Here is a 14,082-nt window from a genome sequence, read left to right on the forward strand (position 1 = left end):
GCAAGAATTGAACACATGCCTGCGTCTGCATTCATTAAAAGGTCATTGGTGACTTTGAGAAGGGCAGTCTCAGTGCTGTGGTGTTGACGAAAGCCAGATTGGAACTTTTCAAAGGTATTATTGTTTTCCACAGCAGCAAGAAGCTGCTTGGATACATTTTCGAAATTCTTTTTGGAGTTTGGGCGATAGATATCCAGGAGGGTGGGATCAAGCCCAGGTTTTTTTAGGACTGGCAGGACACAAGCTGTTTTAAAGTAATCAGGGACACAGCCAGTAGACAGCAAGCTGTTAAAAATAATTTGTAAAAGGGGCGCAATACAATCCATAGCTTCCAATAGAAACCTAGTTGGGATTTTGTCCAGAGGGCTGGAGGACACTCTCATAAGCGACATGATGTCTGCGAGTTCAGGCAGCGTAACAGCAGAAAAATTGCTCAAAGAATCCCTGAGCGGGTGATCCACATCTAAAAAGGCAGGATTGGGGGTGATATCAGATCTTATTAACTCCACCTTTCCAGCAAAGTGCAAAAGAAACTTTTCACATTCAGCATCCCAATCAGCAGGGGCACAAGGAGAGGCAGGGTTAACTAACTGATCCACAGTCTTAAATAGGAATCTGGGGTTGTGCTGATGGGCAGAAATAAGTGCAGAGAAATGACATGTTCTTGCATCCTTCACCATCCTATTATAAAGGCGTAATAACTCTTTCATGGCCACAAAGTGGACCTGGAGACCTGATTTCTTCCATCTGCGTTCTGCTCTTCTGCATTTCTTTTTACAGCTTTGAATACTGTCATTTAACCATGGCTGTTTTCTAGTCTTTGAGTTTGGTCTATTTTTCAGAGGAGCTATGAGATCTAAGGTTGAAGAACACAGGTAGTTAAAATAATGAACCAAATCGTTGGTGTTGGAGGAATTGGAGGAATAACTCAAAATCAGAAATCATATTGTTCAATCCCCCAAGCTCAGTCTCATTGAGAGTAGACTTGGTCTCCTGTCTGCAAATGTGAAGCCCACTGTCAGAAATATGGGTGTACTATTTGATTCTGACCTAAGCTTTAAACCACAAATCAAAAAAGTTGTCCAGTCCTGCTTCCTCCAAATAAGAACCATCTCCAGAATTACATCCAGAACCAATGCTCTCACACTCTGACCTGGAAAGAGTCATTCATGCATTCATCTTCTCTCGATTTCTGTAACTCCCTCTTTTCTGACATAAACCAAAAGTCACTCTCTCGCCCCCAACTAGTTCAGAATGCAGCAGCTCAGCTTCTTACTGGTTTTAACAGATGGCATCACATCACTATTGTAGTAATAAACAGCCACATACCAAGAAGAATAAAGAAAAAAAACATTCAATCCATTGTGTTCTTGTATTTATTTGTTTATTGTGTTGCGTTAGATTTGATGTCATGCTACTTACGTGGTTGATGCGGATATTACCATCTGGTAGCAACCCCACCTACATTTAAGAATAATGTCTGCGGTGGAAAGGTACGGGTTAGGTACAGATTTCAAGGCTACTATACTGAAACTGTTTGGTGGAAACGCGGCTTTGGTTTGCACTACAAAAATACAAGTGGACATGTAATCCATTGTTAATATGAAATTATTCATTATAATAACATTACCTAAGAGTTAATATTATTAAGATAAAACACTTTTATTAGGAACCTTACTGATAAGAATTAGGAACTCATTTGAATTCACCAGCTTCCTTATCTCCTTGTTTACGTTGCAGTTTAACTATAATTCTGAAAGACGGGAAGACTTTTGTGTGTCGATTACACCTCAAATGTCTTTTTTTCCCAGGCCCATTGAGAGATTATGAATTTCTTAAGCCAATATCATTGATGACGTTAAAGTGATGAAATATTGGTTGAATTAAACAAGCACAACCCCGCTTAGCTCCTGGCCTGAGACCTACAGTATGTCATCTGTCGTCACTCACTCACTCTCCACTTTTCCTGTTGCTCTTCACTTTAAACTATCTATCAAAGGATGACAAATCTTTAACCCAAAACAAAAAAACAAATCACTGGAGAACAATTTTCTGTTTCGTTCCTGTAAACATCTTTAGGGTTGCAGTATGTAAAACCTGAATGCTGTATTTTGTCCCTCTGTAAGCATATAGCAAGGCTTGCACTTTCTTTGGAAAGCTGATAAATATAAAATATCGCCCTACTACCTGAAAGCGTCTGGGTTGCTTTGCATGGCTGCACTTTGTATCTCTGCTCATGACTGAAAGGATGTGTTGCATCGAGTAAGAGCAAGAGTAACCCTGCTTATCTACATGGGAGAAAAGCAGAAAGCAAATTCAAGATTTATGTTCTGGCCAGCCATAATGCTGTTTGAACCTCTCAGAAGTGAAAATGTTGCAGCTAGGGTGCTGATGCTGTACAGTTGTGCCAAATGTTGTCAGACAAAGTCTCTACATAGATTTGCCAATATGTGCCAAGACCCAGAGCTGTGCCAGGACATACTGTCACCCAGAACTAATCTAGCACAGACAGGCATGGACAGGGTACAGTTTTCACTAATTTGCTCACATCCAGTGCAAGCCTTACTGCTGCTTTTTGTCGCTGACTCACAGTGACTTTAACTAGCATTTCAATGTAAAAAAAGTCAGAGCTGTTTTTCACAGACATCATGCACATAAATAATATTAAGAGACCTGAAGGGGGGTCATTTCATCTAGAAACTGTATTTCATTTCCATAATTCCAGCTCTTGACAAGAATTCTGTGCACTAGCAAAACATTTCAGGATCCAAAACAAATGATATGCTGTTCAAATATAACACTATTGACACTGTATCTCTCTACAAATCTCCTCTCTCCATGGTGTAACAAAGTACCTCTACTGTAACCATCAGGGTTTAGCACAAACCTCAATCCCCCGCCAATAGCCTAAGTCTGTCTAAAACCAATGGGTGCCATGTCTATATCCCCGGCCAAAAGGCTCAGCTGGGCTTTGTACTGGGAAATGGACTGCTGGACCCTGCCAAAAAGCCCTCAAAGTCATTTCTCCCAACTGTAGTCTTGGGGATTCTTGTTAATCCACCGTACCCATCATCTATAAATAAGTGGCACACTTGTGGAGTGGGCAGTTTAGAAAGAGGCCGGACACTTACAAGGCCTATCATTCTTCATTTCCACTCCGTTGAGCAAGCAAATTGGAGGAGGCCAGCAGGAACAGGTAGGGAGACGGGAAGGCTGTATGTCAGGTGTTGTTGAAAAGAGTTGCCTCTCAATTTCCAAATCCACAACTCCTTATGGCAAATAAAAATGACTGAAATTCACAGTACTAGAGTAAATCAACTGCAATTTGAGTATGCCTTTTGGGATACAGTGCTGGTATTTCGCAGTGAATGTTTTCACCATTTGCTCTGTCTTTACTGTTCATAACTTTAATTTATTTGGCTGGGCGTTTACTCCAAATATAAATATTGCAAAACTTTATTCAGAGTAGCTGTTTTTCCTCTTAACTTTAAGATGCTGTGGCTGTTTGACTCCCCAGTCAAAGTCTGCACTAAACACTAATACACCCCAGCTATGATAGGGAGTGAGTTGTTTGTTTCACGTCACTGCTTTGCCAGATATTTGTTTAATAAATTGCCAAGGGGTAAGGCGATTATACAACCTAATTCTCATTGTGGCATTAATTGCCAAGTAGTTAATTAAAATGCAGAGTGATTGGAGTGCACACTGTCCCGCAGGATGTAATAAAGCTGATATTATAAACACTTGATTGTGAGACTGAGACCATGATATGCACCATCCCATCTATCAGTATTAATGAGGTCTTGAAATGATGCTTCCTGTCACCTTTTGTTACTCATAGTCATCTCTGAAAACCATATCTACCACTTTCATTTCCTGTCACTAATAACACATTAAAGGACTAACCTCCTTAAAGCAAGAAGGATGGACCATGTTTAGCAATGTAAAACTAGGCTTTTATTGCTAAGGGCAATAGTGTTAAATGGACAGGATTAGCAGATATTTAAAATATTACAATATTACACTAAATTGAAAATGCAATGACAAAGCACAATTATGTGTCTGCTGCTGTAACAGAGTTGGAATATGTTTTTGAATATGTATTTAGGTATCCAACAGGTGTTTCTGGGAGGTTAAAGTAGGACAGTATGAAAGGAAACAGGAACTTCTCAGTAATGTTTTTGTTATTTTGGTTCCTACTAAAAACTGATTGTTAGAAATTGAGAAGGGTATTTATCTTGGTCACCTTCTCTGCCTGGATATGCCGTTTGCCAACCATTTGCAATGAATATCCTGTAGTTATAGATAGAAGGATTTAGGACCAAATACAGATATGCTATTTGTATTCAAATAGCTTGTTTTTATCCTAAATGGTCATGAAAGTCATTTTCTATCTCCAAAAATTAAACCAGACACTAATTTCTGCATGGGGCTGGATTTTTTTTTATTAGATGCAACATGGTTTGCATTCACCATAATGGCTTTAATACTTTTTTTATGGCTGTAAAGCAGCTCTGACCAGCTGGCATGTCCCTTTGAGCATCACAGCACTATTCAGTCCGCTGACAGTTGTTTCATTTCTGTCACATTAGTAAGACTCTGCAGATAATATTCAATAGCTTGTAAAACAGATGTGCTCTGATGAGTATGTTAGCACTATAAATCCTGATGGAGAAATTAATATTCCTACTAGCACTGTAGGTTGTTGAGATTGTCAGTTTTATAATGGATTGCTAGTCATCTACTTGTATGAGACAACATTGAATAATTTTTTATTTTCAGATTCTTTATTTTTCCAAGTTTATTTTGTTGCGGTCAAGGAAGACCAGCAATAATGCATTCAGTTACAGATGGATAAAAGAGAAAACAAGAATGTGGGGAAGGAAGTAGAGCAAGGGGAGAGAAAGGGTGGCTATCAAGTGAAAAATATTTAAAGCTGCACTAATCAATATTTTTGTAGTAACAGTGGGTCACATGACCACATGTAACATGAAAGGTGTTGCTCATAGTGACGAACCCACAGATAATTATCAACCGACTTGCAGTTCCCCTCAGCTCTGAGCATTTTAACCTCTTTTGTTTTGGTTTTATGGCCCACAACTTCACTGCTATCTCCAACCTTGTTCCTTACATCAGCAGGCAGCTATATAGCAAAAAAAAGCTGTAATAACCCTGCTGTACATTACTTGCCCAGCACCAAATAGCAGATAGTTAGCAACTAGCTGGTGAACATAGTGAAGCATTTAGCAGCTAAAGAGACAGATATTTTCCTCAGGAGTTGGTGGAGACCCAAACAGACCTGAAAGGAGAGTGAATATTGGGCACACATTCATATGATGGCCAGAAACATGACTAAATAAATCACAATGTTTCTCTGAATCTGCCAGATGTGTAAATAGTCAACTATTTGCAAACATCATATCAACTTTATAATATGATAATATGTCAGTGTTTTGTGTTTACAGCTTATATCACTGCCCTCAAGTGATAAAAGTAAGTCTAATTAATATTTAATAAGAAAATGGTTTCTAGAGATATCTTGGTAAATACTGTATTCTAGAAGTTAAAGACAAAGAAAACACCTTCCAAAAATGTCCAAGGCACTTATTCACATCACAAAAATTAAACATATTTTTTAATACCAAAACATTTGAAAATCATTGCACCAAAGCGTTGATGCTAATCTCTCAGTCACCAGAGAGCAGACTGGTTTCAAACCACTTTTTGACATCAAACCCTGCAATCTTCCAATTAAGGATGTGTCCATAGTTGCATGAAGCACTGTCAAGGTGAGATTTCTAGATACATGTGGTGTGTCTGAATCTAACTAACATAGCCCTTAGCACTGGATTCTATCCATCAAAAGACTCATTATATTGTTGATAGGCTACAAACATTTTATAAGACTGAAGAAGAATGAATACATTAGAAAGAAAGTCTCACATTAATTGTCCCAATAAAATGACATGATATAAAATGATGATAAAATGATATTATTCTTGCAAAATGTCTTGTTCAAACCTACAATCTGTAATCCAGACTTTTATAATGATTACTGTGATCTCACAAGACACTGTGAAACAAATGTCATGATTTAGATGTGCATCTTCATACATCCCCCATATTTTATAATGGCACACTTCTTCAGTTCTTTCACGTAACTGGGATACAACTGGAACACTTTTGCACTCTCATCATTCCTTAAATGTGAATAAAAGTGCCTGTGGTCGCTGTTTTTTCTCTTACTGGCGATTGCCACGGGTGTCAAAGCAATCAGGAGAGGCATAAAGTCCACTGCTACCCTCCTGCTGTCAGCCTGCTAGCCCACCACACTGGAGCCCTCATCGAACCTGACACATGGGACTACACAGTATGTCCTCCAATACATTTAGGGTCCTTTTTTCCTTTATAGGCCTAATTATATGTCTTTCTCTGAAAAATAACTCAAAGACGGTATTTTTGATTTTCTTGCCACTGGCTCTACAGTTTTTACATTATTCAGCATTTTTTCATATGACCTTATGAACTCATCAACTCAGTAACCTGCTGTTAAACAAACAAGATGTAATTTAGTGAGCTTTAGGTGCTGGTAGGCAAATCTTGTTGCCATGTCCCGGCGTTTGTTGTTTCTCCTGGAAAACTCCTGTAATTTGCATGGCCCTCAAACTTTATTATACACGGATCAAAGTTTTGGATGTTTGTCTGACGTCACCCAAGTTTCCACATTGTCTATGAAACACAATCTACACACTACATTTTCAACTCATCTGTGACTGCAACCTTTTTGAAACCTAAATGTTGGCAGCTTCAGACAGAGCTAGGCTAACTGTCCCCTTTTTCTAGTCTTTATGCTAAGCTAGGATAAGCTAACTGGCTGCTGGCTATAGCTTCATATTTAGCTTACAGTCATGAGAGGGGTATGGAGCAAACTCTCAGCAAGAATGCGCATAAGCGTATTTCCTATAATGTTGAACTATTGTTTTAAATGCATGCTAGTTTGTCTCAAGAATGAATACACTATGATGCTAAATTATTTAAAGATTAATTACTCAGGAGTTATTCACTACAATAAGAAATGGTTTGGTGTCACAAGAGAATACAGGCCATCCACTGCAGCAAGGATATTTGTAATGTAGAACCCTTTGCATGTTCATGGAGCTCCCCTCTGGCTCTCTAGAGTCACATTGACATCAAGGCTCAGTGTGGCTCATGGTTTAAGCATGTCAGCAGTGGCGACATGATCACTTCTGCATGCTGCTTTAATGGCACACCCCATGTTGCACTAATAGCTCATGTTCTTTGCCCTCCCCCATCCTAATCCTCAGAGACTTAACAAATGGACCATCCACTGTATTGGAAAGGGATTTCCCCTTCCATCCCCATTGTGTCTAATTCTGCAGATCCATTTTTCCTGGGTTTTTTCTACCTTCTGCTTTCTGCCTCATTGGTTGATTCATGGAGGTCAATCTTACAGTAAATGTTTTCTTGTTCCTAGCGCATAAACAATATATTGCAAAATGCATTATGCAAGGTTTAAAATTACGCCTCAATATTGTTGCCTCAGCAGCTTCCATTTGAATATACAATGTCTGAATGAACGTCAATTTCTCATCTTGTTCAATGTGACAAATAATGTTTTTCTTATGGTTTCCATCTAATTTTCTGTCTAGAAGATCAATAGAGTCACACACTTGGAGTGAAATAGCCTGTGAATTGCTGTGGATACACATGCCTGGCTTTACAACAGGAGGAAAAGGATTACATGTACATATATGTATAAAAATATTTATGTACAATAATAAATGGTTGTTGCAGTAGCTAACAGCAGTCAGAGGTCTATAATGATCCCTCTCTTGTATATCTGAAATGACTCATTCACCTTATTTATGGATTTCTGATGACACTGTAATTAAGTTTGCACATTACACAGTTATGTGAGTGAATTACCAGTGAAGAGATTGCATAAAATGCAATTATTGTCTGCCATGCATTTCTTCCCACATTGATGGCATTGTGTGCTATACATACACTCCTATGTAAAGAGCTGCATACATACTCAAGTTGTTATATTTTGTTTTTTGACAGTGGCACAATGAGATTAGCAGAGATAGACTGGGCCATGATGACCATTTGTGTGTGCCTCTTTTCAAAATGAAGAATGACTGTGTTCTGTTTTTTCCTTCCTCTCATTATGATACTGCACTCCATTCAATTGGTGGCAGGCTATTCTATTTCCAAGTGTCATGTTTAATGAACACACAGTTCATTCATTTACAGCCAGAGAAGGGAGGGAAGACGGGAGGGGACTGGGTTGTCTAAGATTGACAGAGATGAAATCAAAAGGAATGAGAGAGAGAGAGAGCATAAATGATAGCAGCGAAGGAGAATCAAAGAAAGAGAAATGGAGTAAAAGAAAAGGGGAGGAAAATAAAAGGTGTTGCGGGTTGCAGTGGAAAGGCGAGCTCAATGCTGTTGCCTCCTCATGAGGGTCCTTAGGTTGGAGTCACTAAATTCAAACTCACAAATTAGAGAATCAGAGCTTTTACCACTGTTATTCGCACAGACACCCCAGGGTGGGACTTGTCTTATTGTGTTTAAAAGGGTTTTGATAAATTAAGTTTCCCATTGTCTAAACCCCCCGACGCCTCCACTGTTTTTAAAGCCAGCTAAGCATGACACCGAAGACATGGGCAGAGAACATGAGAAATGCATTTGCTGTCATGTACTACCAATGCAATGATGAGCCTGCAGTCAGACATGCCCATTAAAGATAAAACCGCAAACATACACAAAAGCAAACCAAATAGGTCTGTCTGTCTAAACTGCTGCAAATGTGACACTTTAATTATCAAATTATTCACAGATTGTTGTGTTGAGTCTTCAAAAGAATTCATGCCTAAAGGGATGTTGTATTTTGGCCCTTTGATTCGTCTATGCTAGCCACATTTTCTGAGGACAACAGCAATACTTTCAAGGTAAGGATGTGTATCCCTGAGCTGAAAAGAGCCAAGTCAACAATCCCCTTGGAATGCATTAGAGACTCATCAACGTTACCCTGCCTTAAAAACATCAGCTCAGCTCTTTCTTTTGCCCATCCCTTGTGGCAAACCCATTCTCATTAAATAACTTCCATAACAAAGGTGCAACTGAAGAACAGGTGATGGGGAATTTTCAGGAGCCTCAAGGGATTTGTAAAGCCTTGAATAGAAGCATGCAACTATCGATCTGACTCTGGTTGGAGAAGAAGGATTAAATTCATTTGATTAAGTTTTAGTGCTTCAAGGAGTGTCCAAAGATGAACATTGAAGATGAGAAAAAGTTAACCATAGAATTCAAGTTCTAATAGAAACCATTATGCAGAACTATAACCTTACTGGTACCAAAGGATTTGAACTCCAGGCATTGGTAATCTTGAAACAGCATTGTACCATTTCACCTACTTTTCAGGCCCATGAAATTGTCTATCAACTTCTGTCCAGAGGCATGAGAGGGCAAAAAGAGTGAGATTATTTTAACTTACTGCAGGTCATTGGTTATGTGGCTGAGGTCATTCTCTGAATGATACCCTGTGGTGTATTATTTCCCCTCTCTCTATCTCTCTGTGCACCTCTCCTCTTTCTTGTCTTCTCTATCTTGTCACTGTTGTCTTCTCTTTCTTTCCCCTTTTTTAGCCTCCATCCATTTTCCCCACTTCTCTCTGGTTTTCTTTACACATTATTTATCTTTTAGCTTTGGATATTTTCCTATTTCTCAGGCCAGGCTGCGATATCGCAAAGTTCTGTGTGTGCTTGGTCAGGGAATCCAGCAGGACATAGTCAGAGAGGTTTTAGAGATACGATAGCCATGGGGGGAGGACAAAAACCCTCCAAAGATGACCCCCACGTGCACACACAAATGAACACACACACATACAAACACACAGTTGGCATCTGTCTTTATTACACAACAAGAAATCCTTGGAGCAGAAGACAGGTAGATATAGATAACAAGTCACCTGCATTTCTCAAAACTACTGGAGCCATTCCTTCTGTGCAGTGCATCTCTTCTTCATTTATCCCTTTGTCTCCACAAATTTCACCCACGGGCTCAGTGGAACTTGTTTGTTTTTTTCTCTATAGGCCTACATAGCAAGATACAGAAGTATGTGACTTTACTTTAACTTTTGTATTTTGACATGTTTTCTTCAATACAGGGTTTCTGCCTGAGAATCCCAAGGGGCTTGTATATCGGCTTACTTATTTGACTCACATGTTTCTGTGTTTCCTTCTCTTTCAAAAGGGATCTCAAACTGCTCCTGGCACCTGCAAATGCTGACAACTTATGAGCTTAACTAAATATAGTATTCACCTTGCAGTACACATATTAAGTTTATTCTGTTAAAGGTACCATGTGGAGATTTTAACCACTAGCAATGTTTTGATGAGTGGGTCCCTCCATTATTTGTATCACATGTTGTACCAGCACATTGTCGCAGGCAGATGAAAACCAGGTACTTCCAAATATGGTGATTTGAATTTCTTTCAAGGATTGAGTGCTCTTTAATGGGTTGAGAAAATTCTCATTCTTAAACCTGCAATACCATTTTTGGCCACTTGGGGGCAGCGGAAACAAGTTGTGACCACCACACTGTCATGTCATCACCTTTTAAGATGATTTGGCAAACTTCTTAGCAGTTAGCAGCACATATTAACAGTTGCATTTTTACACATCCACCAGTTTAAGCAGTAGAAACATCATCTTTCATTTGGAGTCATGTTTCTGGCCACCTGGCAAATCTAAGTCCAATCTTCACTCTCAATTTGCTCTGTTTTTGGTCTCTACCAACTCCTGAGGGAAATATCTGGCTCTTTAGCTTTTTAATGCTCCACTACATTCACCAGCTAATCACTAACTGTGTCCATCTGTGGTTTGGTGCTGGACAGTTAGTCTACAGTGGCTTTTTAGAGCTTTTTCCACTGAAAATAGCTGTCGGCTGTGGCTGAAAACGACACTATGAGCGGTGAGAATGAACCAGAACAGTAAAGTTGCAGGCCAGACAGCTAAACAATCAGGTGAAACTCACTATGAAGCCCCACAAAGCCGACAAAGCTGAAAACAAGGCTGTTTTTCATAGCTCAGGGAAAATGACAACTGTGACAACATGCACATGGCTGCCACAAGTACAGAGGTTATGTGATACACATTTCTGTTGACTGCAGATGGTGATAATGTACCAGTGAGGGCACCAGTGCTAGTAAAAGTGAGTAAGAAGACTGCAAGCCAATGTAAACAATGCAGGTCTCAAAGCATTAAAATAAAGAGACTGCAAAGGTTTTATGAGGTAGGACATGTATTCAACATTCTTGCAAGGCTTTAAGATGTACACAATATGTTTTGGAGAGCAATGTTGAAAACTCTACAGTGTACATCTATGACATGATGGTGGGCTGTGTGAAAGCTTCTTGTGTCTTGGGAACTGGTGGGTATCATTGTAAGATGCCTGGTGTGAAGCTTTGGATGGCCGAGTGGGGAAATTAAATTGTGCAGAGTAAGCTGCCTTCTAGCTATTTATCAGGATTGCTATGGGAAGGATTAGCCAGCATCGCTGCAGCTAATGGTGGTATAACTAGCTGCTGACTCGTTCACACTGTTATGAATAGGGTCTCTGGTCTCTTGTTGTTCCAAGTCTGAATTTGTAGGTAAGTTATCATACAGTTTTGGTGTTTCTTTGGAGAAGGAAATGTTTTTGATTTTATCTCTGATGTTTTTTTCCCCAAAGCCTCTATTATGCAACTGTTTATGAAAATGGAGCAATGGTAACTAAAAGAAAAAGCAAACTTGTGTAGCTCACTAACTGCTAGCGGCTAACCTGCAGCACGCTGTGCTGTCCTCCTCACGTAGTTGACTATTTACATCACCTGTTTCCCCTCGCTCTTCTTCTTCCTCAAACTTGTGTAGCTCACTAATTGCTAGCGGCTAACCTGCAGCATGCTGTGCTGTCCTCCTCACGTAGTTGACTATTTACATCACCTGTTTCCCCTCGCTCTTCTTCTTCCTCTACTCTGCCCACAATAAACAGCCACGTACTCTCTGCTGTCACTACCGCCCCCTTGTGGACTGATCATAGTGCTGCTATCTGGAGCCCGGCTGCCTCTAGTGCCACCTTTAACATTCCTGTGGTAATTTCGGACAGGTCCTTAGTGCGAAACAGACACAACCGACACAGCGACAATAATAACTTAATAAAGATCCGGGCCAGAACCCGACCTCCAGTCTCAACATCAAATCTGAACCAGCACAGACTTTTTAAGATGGCTCTTCTGAATGTAAGATCCCTCTCTAACAAAACGTTTATTTTAAATGACTTTATCTCTTCCACTGAGTTAGACTTTATGTTTTTAACTGAATCCTGGCTACATCCTGGTGATCACAGTCAGCTGGCTGAATTGTGCCCTCCTGATTATGACTGCTTTAGTTGCCCTAGGGTCTGTGGTCGAGGTGGGGGCCTTGTTACTGTCTATAGGAAGCATTTTAAGTGTGACCTCATAGCTTGCAATGATTTTTCCTCCTTTGAAGTGCTCATGTTTAAACTTGGTGGCCCCCTCCCAGTCATATTTGCTATTATATATCGCCCCTAAACCAGCTGGCTCCTTCTTGTTGGAACTCCTGAGTTTTTATCCAGTCTTGTGTTAAATTATGATAGAATTGTTCTTTGTGGTGACTTTAATATTCACGTTGATGACTCCTCTAATGCCCTTGCTGCTGATTTTTAAATATCACTAACTCTTTCAACTTACAACAACATGTGTCTGGCCAAACTCATTCCCGTGGCCACACCTTAGACCTAGTCTTTACTTTGGGCCTGAAAACCCCATCTGTGGAAACCAGGGACATGTTTGTATCTGATCACCTATGCATTGTTTTCAATTGTGAATTAGAGGCTGCCAGTTCTGTCTTATCCCGCTCTAAGTACACACGCGTCCTTAATGAGCATAGTGCCTTAAAATTCTGTACACGGTTCAATCCTCCGGGCAGTGTGTTTCCCGATTCCTCCAACACCAACGATTTGGTTCATTATTTTAACTACCAGTGTTCTTCAACCTTAGATCTCATAGCTCCTCTTAAAAATAGACAAAACTCAAAGACTAGAAAACAGCCATGGTTAAATGACTGTAAAGCTGTAAAAAGAATTGCAGAAGAGCAGAACGCAGATGGAAGAAATCACGTCTCCAGGTCCACTTTGTGGCCATGAAAGTTATTACGCCTTTATAATAGGATGGTGAAGGATGCAAGAACATGCCATTTCTCTGCACTTATCTCTGCCCATCAGCACAACCCCAGATTCCTGTTTAAGACTGTGGATCAGTTAGTTAACCCTGCCTCTCCTTGTGCCCCTGCTGAGTGTGATGCTGATTGTGAAAAGTTTCTTTTGCACTTTGCTGGTAAGGTGGAGTTAATAAGATCTGATATCACCCCCAATCCTGCCTTTTTAGATGTGGATCACCCGCTCAGGGATTCTTTGAGCAATTTTTCTGCTGTTACTCTGCCCGAACTCGCAGACATCATGTCTCTTATGAGAGTATCCTCCAGCCCTCTGGACAAAATCCCAACTAGGTTTCTATTGGAAGTTATGGATTGTATTGCGCCCCTTTTACAAATTATTTTTAACAGCTCGCTGTCTACTGGCTGCGTCCCTGATTTCTTTAAAACAGCTTGTGTCCAGCCAGTCTTAAAAAAAACTGGGCTTGATCCCACCCTCCTGGATAACTACCGCCCAATATCCAAATTGCCTTTTATTTCGAAGATTCTCGAAAAACTTGTATCTAAGCAGCTCCTTGCTGCTGTGGAAAACAATAATACTTTTGAAAAGTTCCAATCTGGCTTTCGTCAACACCACAGCACTGAGACAGCCCTTCTCAAAGTCACTAATGACCTTTTAATGAATGCAGACGCAGGCATGTGTTCAATTCTTGTGCTGTTGGACATAAGTGCTGCCTTTGATACAATTGATCATGGCATTCTTTTAGACAGACTGAGGCACTGGGTGGGCATATCTGGAACTGCACTAGACTGGTTCGCATCTTACCTGTCCAATAGGAAATT

The sequence above is a fragment of the Siniperca chuatsi genome, linkage group LG8 (genome assembly GCF_020085105.1).
Source record: "Siniperca chuatsi isolate FFG_IHB_CAS linkage group LG8, ASM2008510v1, whole genome shotgun sequence".
NCBI lineage: Eukaryota > Metazoa > Chordata > Actinopteri > Centrarchiformes > Sinipercidae > Siniperca > Siniperca chuatsi.